This window comes from Thermobia domestica, chromosome 13 (assembly GCF_964235325.1).
Source record: "Thermobia domestica chromosome 13, izTheDome1.hap1.1, whole genome shotgun sequence".
NCBI lineage: Eukaryota > Metazoa > Arthropoda > Insecta > Zygentoma > Lepismatidae > Thermobia > Thermobia domestica.
Genome location: NC_137466.1, coordinates 7,259,377 through 7,275,357, shown reverse-complemented (window position 1 = coordinate 7,275,357; position 15,981 = coordinate 7,259,377). Strand labels below are relative to the sequence as shown.

At 37.0% G+C, this 15,981-nt stretch overlaps 1 protein-coding gene across 1 annotated transcript in view; it reads left to right on the top strand.

Moving 5' to 3' along the window:
* Positions 1 to 1,492: 1,492 nt before the first annotated feature.
* LOC145669109 (uncharacterized) overlaps positions 1,493 to 15,981 on the top strand; it is a 71,341-nt gene continuing 56,852 nt past the window's right edge. The window contains exon 1 of the mRNA XM_081737450.1: positions 1,493 to 1,688. The gene's annotated coding sequence lies outside the window, so the exon portion shown is untranslated. The remainder of the gene's footprint in view (positions 1,689 to 15,981) is intronic.

The following is a 15,981-nucleotide window of genomic DNA, read 5'->3' as shown; positions in this document are numbered from 1 at the left end:
GCATAGCCCTACAGCTTTGAAATAATTTTCACACATCCTATGCTTGAATGCGATGGAGTAGTACGTAAATGTATGTAAACGTTTTTAATACCAACCAAACAGTTATCGTTTTGTTCTTGAAGCCCCATAGCTCCGGGGCCCTCGGCGAACGCCGACCTGGCCAGACTGCCCCTGATTTGGATGTTCTATGATCTTTGTCCATGTGCAGTAGGCCGTTTACCGTTGTTACCACCACCTATAAGTAATGCTTATCAATATAGATTTACAGTTTATTACAACTTAAGAATATATGAAAGTGCAACCAAATATCATCTAACATCTTTTGAAACATCAAAACTACCGAAAACTTTTTTTTTTTGTCAAACTGCATAGGGTCTATATACGTATGTATATACTTTCTTCTTTTACCTTGCAAGCTGAGATACTTTCTGTCGTAAGCATGGTCACTTCTCTTGGCTTCTAACTTGGGGAAACGGACTAATTCGATGACATGAGGATTTTGGTTGTTTAGCAGAATACTTAATCTATTATCCCAATCCTCTGCCATTATTTGTTCTATGGCGTTTTTCATGACAGATCCAAATGCTTATTGGGACTGTAGAATTTTCTAGCCACTGGTCAATGAAATAGCCATAGAATTGCTCAACCTTAGAGGATGTTTTCTTGAATAGACAATCAAGCACTGTCGACAATTTCTAACGGAAGAAAAGCTAATGACCCAACCATTCGAATCTGAAGTCATTGTTTTTGTAGTCTATAACCAAAACCAAATCCTGTATCTTACACCAAAGACATTGGTTAAAGTGAAAATTACACCAACTTATGGAATCTGAAGGGAAATTGTCCTAAAATAATTTATTACTGCTTCCTTGAAGCCTACCATTACAACTTCAGGATTCCAATTGAGGACTTCCTTTCATATATATGCTTTCTATTGTTCGGGAGAAGGCTAAAAACCACTCGAATCACATTAGTTTCCTCTATTAAACTTCCAATATCTGCATGAATTACAAAAGTTTGGGAGAAAAGTTTGTTGTAGCTCTTAAATCTGCCGTCAATAAAGAAAGTCGTGCTGGCCTGCAAAATGAAACTATTCAGGTACTCTTATTCGCTGTAGCTGCTACTCGAAACGAAACCTTTATTCCATATCCCCCTCTGCTCAAAAACTAACAAAAATTCACAGAAATAGTGCCAGCTATTGAACCTGTTCGGAAATGGGAATTCTTATCTCGCTTTTAAATAATGACATTTCATTTCATCTCGCGCTTGTACGAAACTGGGAAAGATTTTGACTTGTACGCAAATGGGAATGTACGCAAGTGGAAAGACACCTAAACACCATGTGAAAATTGCAACATTGATTACACTGATCTCTACCCTCTTGTTTGAATAAAAACAAATATGATAAATGGGATCATGGTGTTTCAAGCTGTACATTGCATGGAAAAACATAACAATAAAATGTTTAACATTGATTGGTTGTTGCCGAGAGAACACTCAAAAATTGCAATGAGTTGAAGTTCCTTCTAAGAGAAAGACGTAAAATTCTGAGCGAGCGAATACAACTATATTGACTAAAGAAACATCATGCATCTAATTATCTACGAAAGCAAAATGATTTAGTACAGAACATACCAATTCGCTCGCTGAAGGGAAAGTGCCTGTATTTCTGCAGATTTTACGTACTGGTAAGTGCGATTATCGTTGTTTGAGACTACTTTAATTGTTAATATCAACAATCAATTTCGTTAAAAATCCTGGATAAGATTTTTTCACGATTTTCTTGCTTTCTTATTCTTTCATTTGCTTAATTTCACTTCTACTTCAGAAGGGAGCATGTTGTGACGTGACCTCTTGTCAGTTCACAGAAGTACTCCCTTCTTCTGCGAACGCAAGTCTAAACATGGAGATGTGGAAAACACGTCTCCCTCTCTGTTTTGTAGTTTACGACTACTTGTTCTAAGTATAGGCAAATACCATGTAAGCATTATTTAACTACTTGAGATGCAATTGTTCTAGGGTTGCCAACTCTGGAAAATAAGAAACCGGTACCCCCTTAAAATTCCGCATGATATAGGAATATACTATCGTGAACAAAAGTGCAATAGTACCAGTACTCTACATATCCTTAGTACATTCACTAATAAGCTTAATAGAAATATTGTGCTATAAATAACAAACTGAAACCGGCATTGATCATTCTTTTGTACTTACCAGTAACTGCCATTTCTTAAAAATTATTGAAACAGATTAACAAAAGTATATTAATCTTTACGTGACAATTTTGGATTTGGGAAATGAAATTTATTCTTAAAACTTAAACTTCAACTACGGAAAATTGCTTTAAGAAATCCTTTTTTCACTGTCAATAAATGTATGAAATTTCTTACAAGTAAATTTCAAAATTTCCCTGATACAGTCCCTGTCATCTCTTTAAAATTATTTAGACAGATGAACAAAATATATTAATTGTTGATAGATGGTGAAAGGTGACAGTTTTGGATTTACAGAATGAAAGATACTTTTTCAATCTATACTTCGAACTAGATACAAATTCGGAAAGAACGGTCATAAAGGGGCTGGCAAGAAGTTTGTACCGGTCACCGGCTTTAATAAAAATAAAAGCAATATTTCTGGTCAGACCGGTGGAAAAACCGGCTACTTGCCAACCCTAAATTATTCACTTTATGCATGAACGACATGTCGTTGCCATCTACTATACTGTGGTGAATCTTTAGTTCGTTTTGCTATCGAAACAAAACGACACATGTTATGTTTTTACATCACTTTCTGCTCGAAGTCGACAGTAAAATCTCCTAACCATTATTACTTTTATAAAGCGTTGTAAGATAGTTCATGGGTCCAAATAAATATTGACTCCCTTGACTGGAACGCAATACTTTCTATTAGTTTGCAGGAACGGCACTAAATATTATTTTTGATATGACTAACTTCAGTATATTTTATTTCACGCAAAATAAAATCGCAAGCCGCAAGGAAAATATTCCGATGCATTCCAATTGCAAAGATGCTAACACACGATATTAAAACAGTCCCATCAGAACACTGCATCGTGCTATATTGACTTCATTTTCAGAAATGACTACACACCCTCAATTAGGAGAGCGGATAGAATTGAACACATTCCGCAGTTCAGATTCTAACTAAAATTATACGTCTGTGTATCACAAAGCCTAGATGGTAAGACGGACATAAAGGTCAAACAAATAAATTAGAAATTGGGAGCTTATGCCCTTTGAACAGAATAAAACCAGTATATACAGGGGCGCAATTAGGTAAGCAATCGGGGCGCGTACAGCAGGCATCTAGTTGGAGGGGCGCCTAAAAGGCAATATATGTAAACTGGAGCTCCAGAATTTCGTGTAATGCAATGGTGACCCAAATCCAAATTGCAGGCCTGAATTTATATATCACAATTTGGGTTTTGGAAGTACAATATATTATGCTTTTGCAAATAAATGAAACTCAACATACATAAATGCATTATATTGTGAATCGAAATATTCTGAAAGGAAATGTGCGAATTAAAATCATTTCTACCTAACTAGACTTGCATTGATAAACGCTTTTAGAAATGACTACACAAATATATTTCTTCTAAATCAAACAGTCAGGTGTACAATAATAGCGTGCATTATTATATATCAGTAGTATACGAATGAGGGTGTTCTGGGTTAAAAATATCTCTTGATAAAACTATTAGGGAAAAATCAATCGTTTACCATAATATATGTACACAAACACCTGAAATTATATGAACGTAGGAGTTTGCCCTCACTCTACTTTTAAGAAGAATTGTGTATGCCACTGTTATAAGCAATACAATGCTTCAGTTTTTGGACACGATAAGTTTAGTTTGTAATACCACAACTAAACTATGTTGTAGTTTTCAGTTGGCAGTCACATAAGAACCTTACGTGTTTGTTAGTATATTAGTAAACAAATTATTAAGAAAGCAAGTATTTCTGAAAGTCGGAGGGGCAATTAGCTCAACTTTAAATGACGCCCCTGCATAAAAATGGAAATTTTACGTTTCGAATTAGTGAGTGCATATGACAGAGGGCTGTATTGGATTTCCTTTTCCAGTGGTGTAGCTTTTCTGCACAATGCAGCACTGCTGTATTTTATGTTTACAAGCGTAGGGTTACTAGTCTGAAACGATAACAATGCTATAGGGTGGTTACAATGAGTGACTACATAAGAAGGATTAAGTCTAAAACTTCCGGTGACGAAGTATTTCTACATGGTAGAAAGAAGCTATATATTATATTTTACAGGTATAGCGTTAAAATTATTAAAGTACTTCAAATGTGTATCACTCCAAAATCCATATAAAAGGTACTTTGTAAATAGCTACAGCATAGAAGCACTAAAAGGAATAAACGTAACTCAATCTACTTTACCAACTAAACTAACCTACTTTACCAACTTGATCCACTATACTAACCTAACACCTTCTACTTACTTAACCTAATCTACTATGCTCCAGTAATTTAACCTAATCTAAAATAACCTTTTCTTACTAACCTGACCTATCCTACTTTTCCTTAGCACCTGCTAATGTGTATTTTTTACATTGCAAGTATATTAACAATCTGTACGGAATTATTCTCATACGTTCCATGATGATAAGAGTGTAGAACATCTTAGTGAATGATTTTAGGAAAGCAAAGCACAAACTGGTACGTGTTTTTAGTTGAACATAAGTTTGAAATTTGTCTACGGAACATAAGCTTTCACGCATATTATTAATCTCTAAGCAATTATTAGGGCATGCAACGGGAAAATAAAACTGTAGATGGTCTTAGGAAATCTTTTAATGACAAAAATAAAAGCTTATAATATACAGTATATATATATTTCCAGTAATAATTGTAAGTTTTGTAATTTTATTCTTTTTTTACACTATATAACTTATTTATTGCTATGATATTATTTTCATTTTTTTTAAATATTTGACATTTTTTTTTTTTTACAGAAAGATAAACAGTAAATTCTGAACGGTTGGGCATGTCCACGGAAACAGGGACAAAAATTCATGAAAGAAATATAGTTATAATTTTTAGACAAATTGTTCTTTTGAACGACCTTTAGGAGGACCTAGGCGCAGATGGGAGGACAATATTAAGATGGATCTCGCAGAGATTTTAATACAAAGTAGAAACTGGATGCAGGTAGCTAAGGATAGAAGTCAGTGGAGAGCTTTTGTGAACGCGGCATTCAAACCTCCGGGTTCCATAGGCCATAGAGTTCGTTAGTTAGTTAGTTGTTCTTTTGATAAAAAAAATATAGTTGTATGTGGCTGGCATCATTAATCAATTTTTCAGAGAATTACTATTTTCTTATTTTTGCCGTAGGTTACCTTTCATCTACTAAGTTTTAATGTTGATTATATTATACAAGCTTTATTTATTATTCCATATGTCTTATTTTTTTCTGGCGGTATCCCAAGTAAAATTTCATATAGCTGATGAAACCTTTTCTTAAAGTAAAGTTCAATGTTTAACTTAATTAAACTGTGCTTATTTCAAGTTTTTATAAATTTATGTTGCTATACTTGATAATAAAAGATCGTTGACAAATGTAACGTGAGTTACCCGACTCTCTGCATATTCCACTAAAATAAGTAATCATAAAATGTAAATAAAAATTTAATATTTTGCCATAATTAAATTGTGTGTGCCCCTATCTTACATAATAATTTCATGCACATAGCTATGCGAGAACAAAAGAAAATATACTGAAAAATCACAGGTTCTGATTGTAGGGAAAAATTTGTAACGTGAGTTACTATAGTATTTTCTTTCCTCCTAGGTTTGCTGTATAATATAAAATGACGATATTTGGTAATAGTCTGTATAAATATGACAGCTTTCCATTTTTTTTATAAAAAAGCGGAGCCTTTAAGTTTATTTCTGGTTAGTATTCTTCAAAATATACGTCATTACGTAACGTGAGTTACCATGGACATACCCAGTTAGTTATTTAACGAAAACATCTTCTAATAATTTGCCAGGAGGTAATGTACCTAAAATGGAAGCCACATTTCCTCGCTGAACTGGTATGCTGACACGTTGTATCACAAAAGTAGTAGCCCGCTTGCCGCCAGTAACGTGTGCAATACGTTGCCCAACTTCTTTGATGAAATTAAGCCCTTCGAGGCCCCAAATGCCGCTCGATTCAATGGCTACGGGCACGAACATGTATCTATCGAGCAGATCTTTATATTTTCTTCTTTTCTCGCATTCTCTGCGGGCTGCAATAGCTCCTTCTGGAGATGATGAAAGCGTGAGATTAGATGACGCGAAAGTGTCAGAGCAGGTGAAATGCCAGAGAAGAATCCTTCCCCTCTTCCATGGTACCAGCGTCATGCCATCTGATCTTTTGCCATCAGATCTATTAAACCCAACAGGTTCACTAACAGATGGAACTTCCGCCGATGTGAGTGCTCTCCAGATAATATCATTCACGTTCGAATGCCTCACATGTCTTCCGGAGCTACTTATACAAGACAGACTGTGTAGACCATTCTGCTTGACTGACGCACCACATTTAGAGCAGTTGTGTGATTCACAGATGTCTACTCCTAGGCGAAGTGCAACTGCAATACGAAAACTTTCGTTTGGAAGGTGCAGTCCTAGGGTGTGTGAAGGTAATGCCTGTAGCCAAGCACCTGAAATTGATTATGAGGAGGCGAGAAGTCTAGCCTTATCCTCTTGACTGTCTGCTTCTTGTAGTAACGCTGGTTGATGTAATTTGATGATTGGCTTGTCCCAAATTGATTGCGAACTTCTGCCCGTTATTTCAGGAGGGCTTAAACCAACTAGGTTAGACCAGTCAGATATGCAGTCTTGGACGTCAGATTCTATGTGAGGCTCATTAAGTTGGTTGAGGAGTATCTCAATGGTATGCAGGGAGCCATAGAACGACGATAAAAATGAAGAATACGCCAAATCGACAACCCGACGAATACCAAGACCTCCAGAATCAACTGGAAGGGAGGCCTGTATCCATACCTTGCTATTTAGGTTACATACAGTTGAGTACCGGTTCCAGTCCACATTTCAGAACAGTGTCAAACTTCTCTAGTAAATCGACTTCACACCAAGAAGTAGAACAGCGTAAAAAATAGATTATTCTTGGTATGGAGAACGACGCACGAAGGAGATAAAAGGAAACTAGGGACAGACGTGACAAGAAAAAGTCTAACTTTTTAGTTTTCTCGACTAACAAATTACGCGTTGCCTCAGGTGAAAGGGCCGCACCATGTAGAAAAGCTGACGAGGCTGTAATAAGTTGTATTCCCGGTGCTGAATTTTTAAATTGTGAATATAACACTTCCGTTTGATCTTGCGAAATTCCTAAAAATCCTACTTCACACTTTATAAAATTTAAATGTAGTCCAATGCTTGCTGCTATAGTTCGAATATTGTGTAGCTCACTTAAAACTGTGTCAGGATCTCCTGCTATAGTACCATCATCTAAATACCAGATATTTAATTCAGTGTTAATCCTAGACACTATGGACTGAATTGTCATGGCAAACAAAGCGGGACCTAGAGGATCGCCTTGTTGTACTCCACGTTGCGAGAGTATAATCTTATCCCCTAGAAATAGATTACTTGGTTGCGCATAGCATTAATAAACATAGTGATAAATCGATGGAAAATTAGTTTTAATTGTGAGTAGCATTGCGTCTCGGTTCAGTTCATTAAAAGCGTTACGAAAGTCTAATTTCAGAAAAGCCTTTTGTGAATAGGGAGTAGAAGAGTAAATGCGAGCTGCATGTGCTGCGGCTTCGGCTCCATTGGGAAGGCATACTCCCAATTGGTTCGGGTAAATGAATCTTAAGACGGATTCTTTAATTCTGAAACATATAACTTTTGCTGATATTCTTCTCCAAATGTTCCCCACTGCTATTGGTCGAATTTCGCCGTTCTTCTTATTAAGCGCAATAAGTGATGCTCCAAAAAAGATTGGTCTTATTTCCTGAGGTATATTACCTGAAAGGATTAAATAAAGTAATTCTAGAATCATCGTAGTTAATCTTTCCTTTGAATCTGACTCATGATATAGAAGTAGATCCTGAAGAATCAAAAGACGGAGACCATCAATACATCCAGCTGATCCAGATGGGAAGGATTTTACAGCGTATCGTAATTCAGAAACGGAAAGTCTTGGTATATTAGGGTAATCTTTAGGAGGGTCTGGTAATGAAAAGGTGTCTGAATGTGAAGGGTTCTTCTCCTTAAGTGTTTCTAAAACAGATGCATTAGGTGTGGTGATGATATCTTCAGAAATTAGTAATTGTTGAGTTTGTTTTCCACTCTTTTGGTGTTAAAGGATGTTGGGTCAGAAGAATGTTGAGATTTGCGTTTGTATTTTTTTCTTCTTTTTTGAAAAATCATGGAGTAACGCATCTCGGTGAGGATCATCCCATTCGCAAACTCGTTGCTTGACCCAAGTCGTTAAGTTTTTAACTTGATCTGATTGTGAAGGAACATTGAGTATTGCGTACGGGAATAATAACAGATCCATCGATGCGTCTAGGTCGTTTCTGTTTACACAGATAGATTGATATTGATACTTTTTAACTTTACATTCAATTTTAAGACTGCATTCAAAGTCTTTTTATTTAAATATAAATTTTCTTTCATATCGAGCTATACTTCACAAGGCAACCTGGAGCAGTGTTTCTTTTAGAACAAATGTTCCGGGGGTCTTACTTAGTAATAGGGGGGACTGTTGGTCCTATTCTATTTATTATTATATTATAGACGTCTTATTTTGGTTTTCTCGGGGGGCACTCTGAGAGCTCCGGGGGGGGGGCAGTGCCACCCAAAAACATGTCTGGAAGAAACACTGAACTGGAGTTCGTCATCGATTATCGTTATTGTGTTTATTTACATTTTATTAAAGTATAAATTTCATCTTCAGTCATATAATTATGAATGCTGTTTATAATTTTCAATTAACATTTTCGTAGCTTCCTTTTCACATATTATACTTGAATATCATGAACTTCCAATAGCTACATTTTTTATATTCAAATTTAGTCTCAATTAGAATTCCTGGGTGGGAGATGGTGACATATACCGTAAAAATAATTGAAAATGACTTGGAAACGTCTGACATTAGTGTCGAATGCTTAGCTTTCTGAGTTCCTAAGTTGATTCGTAGCAGCTCCCTTAAGTTCACTCTAAGACCTCCTAGGACACCTAGGGACGTTGGAAGGGAGTAACATATAAAATTCTGAAAAAGACAAATATTAAGGTAGATATTAGAGATTAGTAGAAATATAGTTCTCAGGGCTACTGAGATAAATAGCAATAATTTCGTTGCTTCCTATCTATTAAAGAACGCAGTGACTTCCAAAACAACCAACGTCGCAAAATGTTAGTCGTTTGTTCACATGAAGAAAAAATTGGATGTAAAATAAAATGTAAATGACATGCCGCTCGCCATTATATACCACGTTAATCAGTAGGTAAACGTCTCATATTGCCTCGCTGCTGAATGGGAAGTTAAACTCAAATTCAACTGAACTCAACGATTAAACTAGAGTAGGATGAAAAGTACGATATCGAACTGAATGAAAAATCCATCGTGTATTGTGAATGGCCTTGAGTTATTAATTGTGTTGTCTCGTTTGTAACTGAACGTAAACCTAAGAAATATACAAATAACATGTTCATGTATATTTCGTCATATGAACCTAATAATAACGAATTTAGGTTCATATGTGAGGCAGGTCAGGGTAGATCAAGTGCCTGCTGAATTTGAAATATATGAGTGGCACGGGAGAACAGAATGATGAGCACTATTTCTGTTGAAATTGTGAAAAAAATGAAACGAAATCTTTACGTTTAACGTCCCACGCTTATGCCGGTTAGGCTAAAGGGGATGGTGATGACGAGAGATGAGTGAAATGGTGCAATGAACAAAATGGGAGAACAACGAGAAAACTCATAAGCACGGTGTTTGTCCACCACAAAGTCCAGTAAAACGTTTGCTTTTGTTCGTTTGTTAAAGAAAGGTAGAATAACACCACGGTTTGCAACACGTGGTTTACGGGATCGCTGAATAGAATAGTGACGACCTTAATGGAATTTAAGTCCATGTAAATCCCTATTGGTAGAAGAAGGGGAGGGGAGAAGTTAAAATATTTATACAAAATTCCAACGTTCTATATCTAACGTCGTCCCTTTGTGGACGTTCGAATAAGGAAGGAAGAACTAAAATCGAGAGAAAATAATTACAAAAATTGACACACCAATCTTACCCCGTTTGAATTCCCATGCCGACGGGGATCAATTTGAACTTAAACGGCATCTAGAGTGTCGCTACTCATTTCTGGGACGCCTCAAAGCTATGGATTACATTATAATATTGGTAATTTTCAAAAAGCTTCACATATCACCAGCTTTTCCCGCTTACCTCACATTCATGCCGGTGAGGGATGAATTTGTATTTAAACGTAATTGGGAGAATCCGTTAGCCCGAAAACTATGGGTTAGACACTAATATTGATCGTTTGCTATTATTTTTATAAAGGTAACCAAGAAAGTTCTGTCGCTTTTCCACTCACCAACTTCGAACATCGATATGTCACCTCAGACGTAGCTGGAAGATCAAAAATAGTTCCCATCAATATCGAATACCTTCTGCCAACGTTCTGGAAGGCCATGGATTCTATCGCGGTAGAACTTGGTGGGCCGTGAAGCGAAGAAGGTTTCAAGTCCATTTTACACCTCTACTAGGGATTTGAACTGGAGTTCTCTAAGGTGATTGTCCAAGGAATGGAACAGGTGTTAATCAGACGGCACAATCTTCGGAGGGTACTGCGGATACCATAGTGTTTCCCATCCAAGGCGTAGAATGGTGTCCCGGGTCGTCTTGTCCACGTGGGGCTTAGCCTGTAAGAGGAGAATCATTTTGCGATTCAAATGTGCTGGCTACAGAGTTTTGACTTTTTCTTTATCATGGCGCAACTGCTCACAGAACACAGCTGCATTGATGCTCTGACCAGCTCGTAGCAGTTTGCGTTGCACGATGCTGCGAGCAGTCCACCAAACACACAGGAGAACTTTCTTCTGGTACAGTGCTGGTTTCGGCTGTTTTAGACCGGTTCATGCTAACCAATAATGGCGGTGCCGTGGAGCTTCGTACAGACCCCACTTGTCATCAGATGTCAACACTCTGTCCAGAAATGGCTCCTTTCACGAACGAGACAGCAAAGAAACACAGTTGTGTGGTCACGTAGCCTTCTGGCCAAAAAGTCAAATCATGTGGGGCCGATGGACCCAACATGTGGTGTTTTCCAACTTGATGGAGGTGCTGCCGAATGGTTTATGCACTCACAGTGAATTTTAGACCCAGTTTCTCACATGTTTGGCCAGTGTTTTCCTCAATTGATGCCTGAAGACCTTCATTTTGTACTTGTGTTAGTCTTCTGGCATGTGGTGTGTCTTCGAGTGTTTCGTCACCGTTCTTAACCCTTAAGAGAACCGGGGTTTTGGGGATATTTTTTAGACTTTCAGTCAAGCAGCTGCTGCATCGCCACTATTTATCCTAGGATCATGGTTCATACCTCATTCTCTTCAGAATGGAGCTGGCTTTCAAATTTTACTTGCATGTTCATACTATATACCAGGAGCGGGAAAAGTGATGTCAAAAGGAAAATTTCGGAGGGAACTTTTTTCTCGCACTTTGGGCACCTCTGGAGCGGCCCTGTGTGAACGTAGCCATCTAAAATTATGATAAAGAGTACTTGGCATATTAAATGTGTGTGCCAAATTTCAAGTTTCTATCTTGAATACTAAGGGCGGGAGAAATTTTATCTGGAATTCCTACCGTGCCCCAAATTACCGTAAAACACCATCATCTCAGGTAAAAAATTTCCTGAGACATCCATAATTACCCTAGGGTCATGTTTCGCCCATCGTTCTCTTCAGAATAGAACTGCCTTTCAGGCGGTATGACTCACGTGTCTCCATCATGTATCTAAAACGGGAAAATCCCGAAAAAGGGGATTCTTTGGGTCTAAATATCCATTTTTTGAATTTTAGCCCCTCTGGACCCCCTGTTTTAACGCAGAAATCTTTAAAAAAATTGGTAAATACTATTCGGTGGACTGAATATTTGTGCAAAATTTCAATCTTCTACGTGCAAAAATAAGCCCACCAAAAAATATATATACCGACAATGTCCCATATTCCCGTATACAGAGGGAAATTTTTAAACATTCCCTGAGACATCCCTAATTACCCTATTATCATGGTTTGCTCATCATTCTCTTCAGAATTGAACTACCTTTCAGGCGGTACACTTCACTTGTCTCCATCATGTATCTAAGGCGGGAACATCCCGTGAAAGGGATTTTTTGGTAAAATTTCCCTTTTTCAACGTTTAGCCCCTCTGTACCCCCTGTTTTAACACAGAAGTACGAAAAAATCTGGTAAATACTCCTCGATGGACTGAATGTTTGTGCACAATTTCAATCTTCCAGGTGCAAAAATAAACCCGCAAAAAATAATGAACATAGACCGGCCCCGCAATATTAAGAGCCCTCACTACTTCTCGAGCATGTCAGATTTCAGTGTTCTGGGAGCGGGGAGAAGGGTAGTGTAGGTGTGGCCATTCGTCTGTCAGTCGAACTCGTCCTGTAGTGTTTCCACTTTGCATTAAATATCGTGATCGGTACTTAAACATTTTCCTCTTGTTTTGTCCTTTGTTAGGAAAATTCTACCACATTCTCATATACGTGACGTATTCGCACAAAAGATACTACAAATTTCTTACTGTTCTTCTTGCAGAATTCGTACAGAACGTTAACTTTCTTGTTGAATTATTTTTTTCCTTTAGACAATTCTTTCATATCAGATATGGTAACCTAAAAAATTCCGCCCAAAATAGTTCTCATCAATAAAACGTGTAAATTTCGGTTATAAGCTTTCTTTAAAACTTTTCAATGCTTGAAAACAATCATAGTGAACCTTCCTGACATCCCTACAGATACTGATCTCAGCATAAACGATGAATCCTATACTTCTGGGACAGTTTACTGCAATACTTCCGCGATGCTTGAATGGCAATGAAGTTGCATTGTAGTCGACTTCGAAACTACCCTGTACTCTGCAACAGCGCTAGAGATATGAATAAGCGACATACCACACACACACACAAATACACACACACACTCACAACGTGTGAACACAGGTTCTTCTTAAAAACGCGCGCGCAGACTTTTGATACCTGCCGGACAGATAGTAAAATTATTCCCGCACTCCACAGTCCATTGACACGGTTTCCAGCTGTGGAGGAGACCTTTCAGTTTGTCAAAAAGATGAAGGGACTTAGTAATGAGAACTGCTGTGTTGCGTTTCCTGAAGATTTGTATTTAGTCTCCCATTGTAAGAAAGCATATGCCCTATGCAATTTCAGAAACGTATATCACAATACTTCACACGCAAAAAATGCTAATACAGTGGCGTCACTAAAATATTTTTATTGGGGGGCTGAAGATCTTTAGGGGGACATATTCCCCAACAACCCAAAAACTCCGTTTAGTATTTTAGAATCATCTTCAATCAAGGACACAATGAAATTCGCTTTTGGGCGAGGGAATGGGGGGGGGGGAATATTGTTGCTGCTCTATGGTTTCATATTTTTGTTATCATAGTCAGGTTTATTTGTTTCACTTTTATCGTTGCGGAAATGCACATTCTTTTACTTCATCGATTCATTCAGTTCTTAAAAATACTTCATGAAAAACTTCTTTCTCAGCAATCTTACTTTTATATTCGACTTCTGACCTGCCTGAAATAGTAATACAATATGATAAAAATAGGCAATAATAAGTAACATATAAAATTTCTTAAAAGTTATCCATCTAAAATTTACCGCATGAGATGTAAAGGAATGAGAAGTAAAGGAATGAGAAGTTCAGTTCACATAGTATTTCCAAGTGAGAAATACGATAGAAAAGCATAATTACGTCCAGTGGCGTATTTACGATTTTGTTTCGGAAGGGGCTTTCCTAACTTTCGGGTGGGGAGCTTTGCCTGGAAATGTGAAAATTCTGCAAGATATTGCAGTTATTTTATTATAGTAAGATTTCGTGGGGGGGGGGAGGTTAAGCCCGGAAGTCCCGCTAAATACACCACTGTTACGTCATAATCATAATAGCTATTGCTTTTCTCAGCTAAATCTAACACATCAACAAGTATCTGTAGTCGCTCGCCGAAGACTGAACTTCACATTGAGAACTCTATAAAGAACGCGTTGCTGTTTGTTGAAGCTAAAAGAAGACAACCCAATATATCATGAGTCTACTGATGGCGTGTTAGAATCTTACTTTTGAAATAAATTTCTCAGTATATAACATATTTTCAGTGTGAGATTTGGGAGGGGAGCTTGGAAGAAATTTCCGGGCTTTAATCCCCCAAATAAGACCTAGTGACGCCACTGTACTTATAGTCGTCTTCTGAAAATCAAAACGAAATTAGGTAAGTAAATATGTATATTTTTAAATAAAGTGCTTATATACTGAACTTGCAAAGAATAAAAAGTCTCATATCACAGAAACAGACACTTTGTATTGGGTCCATTATTTCCCTTAAATGACTACATAGTAAACAACAAGATGAAAAAAAAAGACACATGCTCAAATTGGTTATATTTACATATTATCCATACACTGAATAACTTACGTTTCGATTCTGTTTCTTTTCCCATCCCCTCTCTTGCAGGTACCGTAAGACAAGGTTATTTTGCACACGATTTAAGGAATTTTAAAGAAAATCGCATGTAACTTAGAAACGTAATGATTTAGAACACTGCATTATAGCTAGAACATATAGAACATATTATAGCTAGATATGTGTGGAAGACATTCGTATAAGTTCATTAGTAAACATTCAGTATAACCATAGTTACTGAAATATAAACTTTGGTGAAAAGTAACCCCATAGTTGGGGTCACTTTCCACAACATACAAAAAAGTACGTTAACATACGAATATAACGTTTCTGTGCAATGTTTTCCCTTCAGAATTTATACATTTTACTTTCTACACAAAAGTGCATACAGTTTACAAATATTGATATTAGAACGAGGGTACTGGTATCGATACTAAGTATGAATTACCAATATTTGTGAAGAAAATTATGTATTTTCTGGTACCGGTACAGGGACTACATTCTAATAGTTCAGCATATGTCCCACATAAATGCCAACCCAGGAACAGAAAAAAATCCCCGTGAACTGATTTGCCTGGGTTATTCCTTATACCCAAGAATATCATCTCAACCGTAATTAGTGGAAGATTTACGGAGTTTGAGACTTTCAGGCTGAAGTCCACCCAAATTGCATGATTTCTTTTTCAAAAAATCTAATGCTAATCATCAAGCCGTTGACAACCCTAAACTCGGGCCGAGCAGCTATGAACATGTTTGGCCGACGATCTATGAGTTTTAACAATTTTTGGCTCAAGCCCGAATACTTGTTCCTCCGGAACTCAAACCCAAAACCTCGTGACCGATGTCCTTGCCTCCTGAAGATTCCTCGAAAACCGAGATCGATAGTCAACTAGTTTTAAGTATTTCAGTCCAAACCGCCGATCTTTCATGCTTATACACAGTGTTATAATAATAATAATAATAATAATAATAATAATAATAATAATAATAATAATAATAATAATAATAATAATAATTAGTAGTAGTAGTAGTAGTAGTAGTATAATCATCATCATCATCATTGATAATTATACTGTCTATGTAGGATATTTGAAGAGAGTACTTGGAACTACACAGGGTTTAGCTCAAATTGGCTCGACTCGACTCGAAACTTGACCCAAATTCGAGTCGAGTTGGAAGAAATTTTTCGGGCCGACTTTTCGAGTCGAGCTCAAAGATATCTGTTTTAAGTTGAGTCGAGTTTCAAAGAAAACTCGCTCGT